Source organism: Octopus bimaculoides, chromosome 5 (genome assembly GCF_001194135.2).
Source record: "Octopus bimaculoides isolate UCB-OBI-ISO-001 chromosome 5, ASM119413v2, whole genome shotgun sequence".
Taxonomy (NCBI): Eukaryota; Metazoa; Mollusca; class Cephalopoda; order Octopoda; family Octopodidae; genus Octopus; species Octopus bimaculoides.
The window spans coordinates 12,004,015-12,013,958 of NC_068985.1; positions in this window are offsets into that span (position 1 = coordinate 12,004,015).

Consider the following 9,944-nt stretch of genomic DNA (forward strand, 5'->3'; position numbering starts at 1 on the left):
ACACACACACACACACACACACACACACACACACACACACACACACACACACACACACATATATATATATATATGCATGCATATATGTCATGTTATGAATATGTTGTGTCTTCAGTCTGAAATTGCATCAGTTAGTGTGGTATTTCAAACGATATGACTTTGTTTAAAGATATATTTACCGTAACGTATATTTTAATGTATATTGTATATATGTAAATGTGCAATCACAGATATTATGAATGTTTATGTTAACTCTGTATCTATCACTAAAAACAGCTATTTAAAGAATTGTATAGTGTAATACATTATATTTCGTTTCGATTTTAGCTCATAAATTTGGCCCATATCTATTTTCTGATTGTTATTTCATGTGTAATTCTAGAAGTTTCTCTCGAATTTCTTTCAAATTCCTTGACGTAAAATGGCGTGTCTGCTTTTCTCTTTCACCCCGTCTCTGCTCTGTTTTCCAACCTTCTGCTACTCTCTCTCTCTCACTTTCTCTGTCTCTTTCTCTCCGTCTCACTCTGTACATACATATATACATACACATACATACATACATACATACATACATACATACATACATACATTCATACATACATACATGCATACATCCATACATACAAACTTACATGAATATGTATGCATATCAATTTGTATTAATGAATATATGTATGTGCATTTATGTCGCGATTAATTTTAGTAGGAATGATAGTTTTTTAAGAGCTCGTTTTTCCGTCGTGTTCTTTAAATTGTCCCAATTATACATTTGCGAACATATGCGTTGACAGTCAAAAGTATAGCGCAATATATTACACTATTTCAATAACTCTATTCAAAAGCTTTTTTGCCTATTTGAAAAGCAGCAATGAACGTGTTATTATATAATTGTATCAGTGGCTGTGTGATAAGAAGCTTGCTTACCAACCACATGATTCCATGTTCAATCCCGGTGGGTGGTACGTTGGGAAAGTGTCTTCTACTTTAGCCTCGGTTCGACGAAAGCCTTCTAAGTGGATTTCGTAGACGAAAAGTGAAATAAGCCCTTCGAATATATATATATATATATATATATATGAATGTATGTGTTTGTGTCGCTACGTTTGTCGACTCCCCATCGCTTGCCAACCGATGTTGGTTTGTTTACGTCCTTATAAGGTAGAAATTCGGCAAAGCAGACCGATATAATACATACTAGGCTTACAAAGAATAAGTCCTTGGGTCGATTTGTTCGACTAAAAGGCAATGTTCAGCGCTCCAGCAGAGCCATATTCAAATGAGTGAAACAAGTAAAAGAATATGCAGCTTGGGATCCAAGGGCCCACAGCTATTTACTGCCTTGCCAAATTATCTGTGGGATCTCCGTGGAGAGGTGGGGTAGATCATTTTAAGAAATATAAATTGTAATCTACCAAATGTAAAAAAAAAAAAAAAACATCGAGGAAGTAGACAACAGGAGCAGAATCTGACGATACCCTGTCTTAAAGTACACACGAAAATATGGCGGGTGCCAGGTTCAAGCCGTTTTCAAGTATGGTACAGAACGAACGCAGATTAGTGGTCAGCAACAGCGTCAAATCAAGAGCAACAAAGAAAATGGAGCATCGGTTGATTCAATCCAATCAACGAGCACAGATGACAAGATGCTATGGAAATGTAATTGAGAGAAAACTAAGTAGGAATGAAATATGGAAGCGGATTGCATCACGTCCGAGTTTTCTGATTCGTTTATCCTACGATGCCTTGCCGTCGCCTACAAGCCTAATAAACTGAAACCCATTAGAAATTGATGAATGTAGATGTGAAAAAGTCGGAACACTGAAATATATTCTTTCCAACTGTTCTATACTATTGGATTGATATACCTGGAGATAAAATCTACTCTTTAAGATCCCCGTTAATGCTACACAACAAACAAACAAATTACTCTTATCAAGAGCAAGAAAGAGTGCACGGAAAATCCAACTAGATATTTCATTTCCTTCTTTCATCTAGGACAGCAGATCCGTTTGAAGGAAAAAATTTCCTGTGAGCAATGAACAGTGGAACGTCTAAAGGGAGGTAAATGCAGGTTTATAAGGACGCCAAGGAATCTTCCATATTACATTTAGGAATAAAGCAAATATTATCTAATGGTGCAAGAAGAAGTAAATAGTAAATCTAGTCGAGTTAACAGTTCCTTATTGAGATAACATGGACGCAGCTCCGATGAGAATGATAGAGAGTAACAAAGGAGAGTAATAAAGACCTCTTTGAGGAAGGTGAAGACGCAGGCCGGAAACCAGAGCATCATCCATTCGAAGTTGGATGTAGAGGAGTCATTGAAAATGTTGCAAGTCGATTGTTGTTGTCACAAGGCTTAAGTCATTCTAAATCACCACCACGAGCAGATATCAAGGCGACAGTGGAGAATGCAAACCACTGAATTTGATTAAAAAGAGACAACGAACAATGCTTAGAAGAATATTGAGCTAACGCTTATAAACATACTATCTAACAAGTGGGGCCACATCTCAGTGAGGATTCCGATACGTGATAATGTGTTTCAGAGATTAATGTCCTGAAACGGCATATATTCTCTGCTAATGACCCCATAGACTTCCTAGCATCCAGTATGCAATGTTTCCACCAGGTAGCACTTTCATCTGCTAGGTGTTTCAACGTGAAATAAAGTGCCTCGCTGAAGGACACTTGTAAATGCAAGTGCAACCAGCTTAAGGTAGTACTTATGAAATCATCATATGTGTGTGTAAGGTCGTAAGTTCGCTTCATAGCAGCTCGTTGTTTCCTTGAGCAAGGCACTTTATTTCACATTACTCCAGTACACTGAACTGACAATAATGAGATGTACCTGGAATTCAAAGGGCTGTTCTTGTCAGCCCTACCATACATATTAGTTTAGTCACCTGAATTATTTTCATAGGGAATAATCAATCCAAAATCCATTTGTAGTTTATGCTATTTAATTTTTCCAGAGTGATCGGTTCGAGTGTTGGTTGTCATCAGACACTTTGATCAATGTGAAATGTTAAATTTCCAAATATATCCATTGTTACGACTACATTCTATACATAGATTCTGGAATCTAGGTTTTTTTTTCGTTTACAAGAAAATACCAAATAGATATAACATATAAAATTAAAAATAAAGGCAATAAATGGAAGCTCATTTAGGTTATTAGTGCAAACCGCAAAGTTTCTAGCAGTAAGATGCCTGGTGAAATGGAGATTACTAGATCAATTTTCGCCATATCAACTTGCATGAAATATTTGACATTCATTTAGCCATCAGCTGGATTTTGTATATCTCGCCGGTATTTCTCATAGTTCTATGCACGGAATAATTGCCAAATACCTCCCAAAGCGGCTGTTTGTAATTCCTATGTGACTCTATATTTCTCTTCCATTACTCTCATTTTCGCCTTTCCGTCAAATGTGTTTGCATGTATATATAAACATATACACACACACACACACATACATACAGACATATATATATATATATATATATATATATATATATATATATATGAATTACCCTTTATCACTCAAGCGGAGGAAAATAACTAGATTTGAATATTTAGTAATCTTTAAAACATATGTAGCGGTTTGTGATTATATCTGCAAATGAGCCCGCGTGTGCCTGGCTTTATGTGAATGTTAGTGTATGTACGCATTAAGTTTATGTCAAAGTACACTCACATACACGCAAGTGTATATACATACAAACATACATCGATATTATAATCATGCATATGCAGATATATCTGTGTGCTTGTTTGTATTTGCATACCGACGTACTCTCATGCAATTTAACATATTTCTGGACACATTTAATAAGGCTGAGAAGCGTGTTATAGAACACTAATAATTCTAAATTTTCTACAAAAAAACAAGTTAGAATATGTAGTGCTCAAATTGCAATAATTAACTGATATTATTCCAGAATCAAACAAATGACATCACATTCAGAAACGGGAATTTATCTGCCCAGGAGGAGAATTCACTTTGCATTAACGACTTATCTCTCGATCGATTCAGTTGTTCCGTTGAAACTATGGATAATGACGCTCCAAATTGCTTTTACTTTCATTCAGAATTATAGGCACATATGCTGTATTCGCAAGCAAAAATACACACACACACACACACACACACACACACACACATATGAAATGTGTGTATGTGCGCTGGTTTGAAGGAACGGAATGAAAAGTACTTGGTACTATATTAGGCTGCACTAACATATTCGGTTAATGAGTAACTTGTATATCCGGAAATTTCCCGACGTGTGGGCGATTTTTAAAACAGCAAAGCAAATAAAAAAAAAAGAAATAAAAGAAACAAACTAAAAGTCTTAGATATTATGGGAAAACATCCCCCGTAATAGATCATGAATCAAAATACATATATATGAACTTGACGTACGATAGTTATACTTTTTTTCGACTAATCATATCCAACACACGCAAGACCATTTGGAACTGCACCGAATATGTTTTGCAACATATCTTAAAGAAAACCCAAACAAAATACCCCAACGGCTGTATGTAATTGTGAACTGATTAAAACTGGTTCATATTTTTTAGATATAGCAGCAATATTATTAACGATATCTATGCTAGAAACCACATGATAGTGCGTTTGTATTGCTGTCACTCTCCATAAATCTATGAATATAAAAGAATAAATTCTTCTGATTTATTGACGTTGGTAGCTTACGAGCAGCATAACAAATATTCAAAGACTTAGTTTGTGAGAGTCAGTTATAGAGTGTTATAGATTATTTTAATTTTAAACTATCATTAACATACATTTCATGAGCTGATTTACAGTCTTTCTATACCAGATTCAAGGAGACAGTTGTCACAGCACTTTGAATAGACCGTATTAATCATCGCTTGTCATCGGTTACTAGTTTGCAGAATGGAGTCGGATGGTGAAAATAACCTGTTACTTCACTATGCAATAAAACTTTCTGCTAAACTCGGCACGAACGGTGCAGAAAATTATGAAATGCTCAAACTACTTATGGACTAACTTGTGTGAATCGAGCATATGTTTTTCAGAAGCATAATAGGTTTAGGGAAGGCAGACAGGAGGTAAGAGACGATGAAAGCTGGTTGCGAAAATTTGCAATTTTGCAGGTGAATACAGTCGTGTTTCTACAAAGACATTAAACGTACATTTTGGAATTAAAAAGACAATTGTACACGAAATTATTCATGAAGGTCGGAAAAATACGCAAGATATGTACAAAGTTTCGTCACAGGGTGCTCAGCGACGAACAGATGAAGAGACGTATTGATGACATTATGGAAATGGTTGAGCTCATTTCCTCCAATTTGAGTTTGTGGTGACCTCTGACGAAAGCTGGAACTTTTCGCACGTCCTGGATGCCAAGAGCCAAGTCCTCCATATGGAAGCATCATGACACACCTGGCATTAGGGAAAACAATTCCACAGGGAAGCTCATAATGGTTTCCTTTCTTTACGGCAAGGGGAATATCTACATCCCCTATAGTCTGACGATCATCAAAGGAGGCTCTGTATAGGTATTTACGGAGTTCAGAAAGAGATTTTGTCGCAAAAGACTAGAGCTCGTCTACTTGATTCGATAGCACCAGTCCCCTCCTTCACGCATCCTGGAAACCAACTACTTAAGGGACATGGGTATCGAAACCGACCCTCAAACTACCAAGAATCTAGAACTTGCTCACTGTGGCTTTTGTTGTTTCTCAAGCTTCAGGAGAGCTTCAGGAGCAGTCGATTTGAAGAGATTGAGGAGATGAAGGAGGACATGACAATGGTATTGGACAATTTCACTTGGTAGGACTTCCATGGGGCCTGCACAAATTAACAGGAGTACCTACAGCAGATGTAGTGAAATTAGAGGATTCTACATGGAAGGAGATTGGAGTTTAGTAATTCTCTCAAAATTAATGAAGGCCTCACATAGAAAAGATTTATAACTTCTGTGGTGCACCTTGTAGCTTTATAGTCTATCATAGATTGAAAACTATTTTTTTCTTCAGTAGACGTCTGTAGTGGCTATACAATCCTAATTGTTACTATCATGTAAGTTTTTTTTTTAAATACAATTATGTTAATGCATTCTCCAATGATGCCAGTAAGGTGCAGGCGTTTGCCTTCATTTTGAAGAACTAAAGAAACTCAAAGATATCATTGAGTAAGGCGTACTGGAGATGATGCAGTCAATATTCTCTCTGGGCTTCAAGAAATTGGATGAAAATCACTGATATTGTTGTGTTTAATATAATTAAATATCTAATGGATAACAGTACTGTATCAATGTAACCACCATACCATCTATGTATGTATGTATGTATGTATGTATGTATGCATGCACGTATGTATGTATATGCGTTTGAATAGTATTCTTGCATTATATGACTTACGTTCAAATCAAACGAATATTGCAAGGAATAGAACGTAAAAGTGCGTAATATCAAGTTTCTTCACAAAGTCACTGTCAATACGAGTCAACTACTGCGATGTGTTAGATTTTATATCGTACATAGCATTACCTGTAAACAACGTTGTTGGTTGAATAGATGCAGGTCAAACTCGGTGATAACGACCTGCGTTTGAAGGTTTTCTAATTGTTGTCATATCTGATTGTTTCCAACATTTACTTTATTAAAACTATTTTCCTTTCTAAAGGCGATGGTTTTGGATTTGATGCTGACATGCCTGCATTGTATTTCAGGTCAATTGATAAGAAAACACCTCATTTTGTTACAGCAGCCATATATTGCAGGAGGCATTGATGAAGAAATTCTCAATGAAGTTTCCGATTACATATTAGAATTTCATTTGCAGGTCTCTGTGTAAGGATAACTACTAAGAGATTGTAGTATTATCTAAATGAATAAGCATTGTAAATATTGACCAAACAATCTAGAGATTGGTGAAAAGTGTAAAAGGCACTCGTGTTGATCTATGATATCTCTTAGCACAAACATGTGACTTCCTTATATAAACCGTCAACATGAATTTGGATGAATATTTAAAGATGACCTCGCAAGAAGCTAGGGTTTGATAAAGGCGATGGACAATAATTTATACCTTAATTTCTAGCATATGATGACTTCGTGAATCCAAAACCTCCACGTCTACGAGCAAATTCTATATCACATTTGCCCTTGTATTTACTCGGGGTTTACATTTTCTTGTAGGTCTTTTATAGTACAATTTCTTACCCATTTTAGAGTTTTCTATAAAAAAAAAATAGAATGTTAATATAATTTATAGTTTAGTGTAATGCAAAACTTTTTTTAAAATGTTTTCAATGATAAAGTTCCGAGCGAATGTATACAGTGTGAGTTGCAAAAAAAAACCAAAAAAAAACCTCTAATATGATGTTGTCCAAGAAATTGCAGAACAAAATGTTCCTCGTGTGATTTTCCCGCATATAAAAAAATAAATAAAACTAAAACTAATTATTTCTATAAGGTTAGTTGACTGAATGTTTCATAAGAGAGAAAATAAACATTAACTTCTAAAACCATTCTAATGAAAGTAACTCTCACGTTTCTATCTAATCTAGTCCTCCACAGAAACGTATATTCCACTTTGTTGACAAGACGGCGTGATCGATATTATTGGCATCCTTTTGTCTCGGGATACAATGGAGTTGCATATAAAATAACCCAGTCTGGTTTTTTACATTTCATGTCCTATACATCTCCTGCGGTGGCTGTGTACTCCTAACTTGGACAAACACTCCCCCTGGCAGGTGCCGCTAATGTAGCGAAAATTTTGCCTGACTGGTTGTAATGTCATAGTTTCTTGTCTTTTCTCATCTTTCCATTTCTCCTCTCTCCCTCTATGACTCCTTTGTGTTCCCTCTTCTGTGATGCGTCACCAATCTCTACGGTTGCTGGCAACCGCTTCCCAATTGCCAAGATTGATCTTGCATGCCTTCATGCTCCTTTTGCACACATCCTTGTACAGTAAGAACGGTCTTCCAACGGACCTAGTGCTCTTAGCAAGCTCTCCGTAAAGTACGTTTTTGCGGATTCTGCCATCTTCCATACGACTAACATGTCAAAGCCATCCCATCCGTCTTTGTGTGAGGAGTGCAAATATGCTTGGTGTTCCTGCTTGCTTGAGGACATCTTTGTTGGGGACACGATTCTGACATTTGATGCCAAGGATTTTCCGGAGGCAGAGCAGGCGACGCTATTGGCGTGTCTATGGTGTCCAGGTCTTACTGACATGCAGTAGAGTGCTAAGTACACATGCCTGTAACTCTCACGTTTCTATCTTATCTAGTCCTCCACAGCAACGTATATCCCAAACTATTGGCAACACGGCGTGATCAATATATGTATAATTTAAAAGAAGTTAATGAAATTCATAAGTATTTCTAATATTCTGGAAGCTGGGGGCTGTCATAGACGAATGTTCTGCATATTTTAAATAATGTTTTCAATGAACTTTTATAGTGGTGGTAAGCATCCGATTCATTTATTGCACTTCAGGTTTAATTTTCGTAGTTTTATCAGCTTCGAAATGTCAACAGTGTATGATACATGATGCATATGCTGTATGTATATTCATGCAATGAACTGCAGCGCTGCTGTTGATTGGTGCTTGTATTAATCTGCATATACCAGTCGTGCTTCATTTGTGCAGCAAAAAAAAAGAAAAAATCAATTTTTCTCTAGGTAGTGTTTTGACAATGACATTTTAAATGCATGTCTGGACATTGGTTCCTCTTTGCACATGAATGCATTTTTCTGTCTTTGGTGTAAACAAGAATTATGTCTGCTTTGTTGTTTTTTTTTTTTTTACCTGAATATTCACTTTTAGAAACGAAATAACTATATTTCCGGCCATTATGTTTGTACGTTTGCAGATGTAAATATTAATATCAAGTTGTTTCAAACTCTCTCTCATTCTTTCTCTCTGTATGTCTCTGTCTGTCTGTCTGTCTTTTACTGTCTCTTTCTCTCTTTCTCCCTCTCTCTCTCTCTCTCTCTGTGTATCTATCTATGGTTCTCTTTCCCTGTTTATCTGTCTGTCTGTCTCTCTCTCTCCCTTCTCTCTGTCTCTCTCTCACTAATAATTCATCGGCTTTGTTTATCCATGATTGGTAAACATGGGGTATGTATTTGTTTCGACGCAATTTCTTCCTATTACGCACACAGCGAAAACCGAGTAAACTGATATTAAAACAGAACTTAAAATCATCGTATATCGAAGCTTCTGTGTTTTACTACGCATTCTGTGAATGACTACTTCTGATGTAGTTGTATGCTGTCAACTTAATGTGACAGTCCCCTGAAAGAAATAATACTACTGTTGGTTAGACCTAGGAAGCTGCACTGCTTCCTGTCAGCCTTGACACATTTCCTGTGTCTTTATGTTTAAAAGTGGGTGACAAGCACCTCCACCCAGCTAAGCCTGCATCCAGAGGCATGTTTCTGAGTCATTGCTGAGTCAGTCTGATGACGAGCAAATTCTCAGAAAAATGTCTCTGGATGCAGGCTTAGCTGGGTGGAGGTGCTTGTTTCCCCCTTGTAAACATAAGGACACAAGAAATGTGTCAAGGCCGACAGGAAGCAGTGCAGCCTACTAAGTCTAACCAACGGTAGTATTATTTCTTTCAGGGGACTGTCACATTAAGTTGACAGCATACAACTACTTCATCGTATTACTACTGCATAAATCTCTCTGAGAGATTTAGAAATGTATTATTTCTTTACTACTTCGGATGTACAGTACATTCTTAGATCTGCAGTTTGTTACATTGCATTGTGAATGATTTTATTTTACATTTCATTTATATAAGAATTTCAAAAGATATTCTAATATTTCTTTCAAATAAACATTGGCCACACTTCGCTCTATCTGCGGTCATTGACTACGTCAGTGATTCTTCTACGAAACTGAAAGACTCAGCTTACGGTCGAGTTT